The 1,432-nt window shown below is 55.1% G+C and overlaps 1 protein-coding gene across 2 annotated transcripts in view; it reads right to left on the bottom strand.

The window, feature by feature from the left end:
- The window catches only part of LOC113218226 (dipeptidase 1-like), a 192,473-nt gene that overhangs the window by 182,771 nt on the left and 8,270 nt on the right, over positions 1–1,432 (bottom strand). Inside the window, exon 1 of one of the 2 annotated variants that reach the window (XM_052273453.1) lies at positions 1,229–1,392. The exons of the other annotated variant lie outside the window; for it this stretch is intronic. The gene's annotated coding sequence lies outside the window, so the exon portion shown is untranslated. Of the gene's footprint in view, positions 1–1,228; positions 1,393–1,432 lie in introns of those variants that run through there. 2 annotated transcript variants of the gene reach the window in all.

Below are 1,432 nucleotides of genomic sequence, written 5' to 3' on the forward strand. Positions count from 1 at the left end.
GCCGCTTCATTAGGCCGGTGAATTTAACTGTCCCTTTGGGGACGCGCACGCACGCTAGTGAGCACACGTCGTCGGGGGAGGGGGCTCTCGGGGGCAGGATGACATGGAGATCCGAGCGGCCAATAGGGGGCCCGCCGCCCTGGCCGGCCGCCAGCGCCACCGGCTGGGTAAAAAACGTTTGTTTTCCTTGAAAGGAACTGCAAGCGAAATGGGTGCCAGTATTACTTTCAGCAAAAGTCTTTTGGCGTTTGGCGCGGGGGGCGCGCGGACCGAAACTCTCGCAGCGGCGGCCGCCCGGCCGGGCTCGCAAATTTGCGTTAGACTAAGGAGTATAATCGGTGGCAGTGTGCGAGGCGCGTCCCCGGGGAGAAAGGGAGGGGGGAAATAATTCGGTTTCGTCGCCGCACTTAGAGCAATTATCCGTGAATGGGAGTAAATATGGAGGTCGACGCTCCAGAAGCATTTTTTTATTATTATTAATACACTTCAAAATATGCGACTTTCGGAGCGGGGATATCGATCCGCGAAAGACTGAAAAGGAAATTAAGTTACTCCTTAATGACGCGCTGCTGCGTTGCGCTGGTAGGTAAAGTGGTCTATCCGCCAATCCGATTATAATGGGGTGATGGTGATGATAGTGAGGAAAGGCGGAGCGAAGGAGGAGAGGCACGGCCAATCAACGGGGCAGCGCAACCACAGCACTATACAATGATGATAGTAAGGATTCTCCGCACAATTAAGTGAGGCGCATCGCGTGTTTTGACAAGAGCATGGCGAGCACAAAGCAAACCGACGAGCTCGAGCGACGCTGCTGTCAGGGCACCAGCATTGCCGAGATTGGATGAGTCTTTTTTAAAAAACAAAAATATAAAGGAGGAAAAATCACATTACGAAAACAAACAACAAAAACAGCGGGAAAAAAAAATAGGGGAGTCATAGAGGAGCCGCAGATTACATCTCCATTTTCTAAACAATGAGTTTTCATACACGGGGATGCGAGCGGCGGGGTGGTGGAATGGGGGGTGAGATTGCACGAATGGCCCGGGGGGCGCCGCCGCCGGTGAAACTCTCTGGTCTAGAACATCACGTCCGAGGATTTAGTTAGACCGGGGTAATTTAATCATCACGGCCGTCCGGCTTACGGGGGGCCGAGCTGAGCGGAAGCGGAGCCGAGCGGAGCCGAGGCGGGCCGGCACATGGGACACCTGATGGACACGCTCTTACTTACCCCGTCGGGTGTAAATCCAGTGGTCGGCCTAGGCTGGGCGCAAGGCGGGCGCGAGGCGGGCTGACAGCGACAAATCCCAAGACTCGGCGGCCAAAGTGCGGGGGAGGAGGGGGGGGGGGTATCACATGACAACACACTGCACTATGACCCGGGCTGGAGGACTTGTTGGAGGTGATTTCTATTAGGAACTCCAATCATTCTCCA

The sequence above is a fragment of the Frankliniella occidentalis genome, unplaced genomic scaffold (genome assembly GCF_000697945.3).
Source record: "Frankliniella occidentalis isolate FOCC.00 unplaced genomic scaffold, Focc_3.1 Scaffold273, whole genome shotgun sequence".
Classification (NCBI taxonomy): domain Eukaryota; kingdom Metazoa; phylum Arthropoda; class Insecta; order Thysanoptera; family Thripidae; genus Frankliniella; species Frankliniella occidentalis.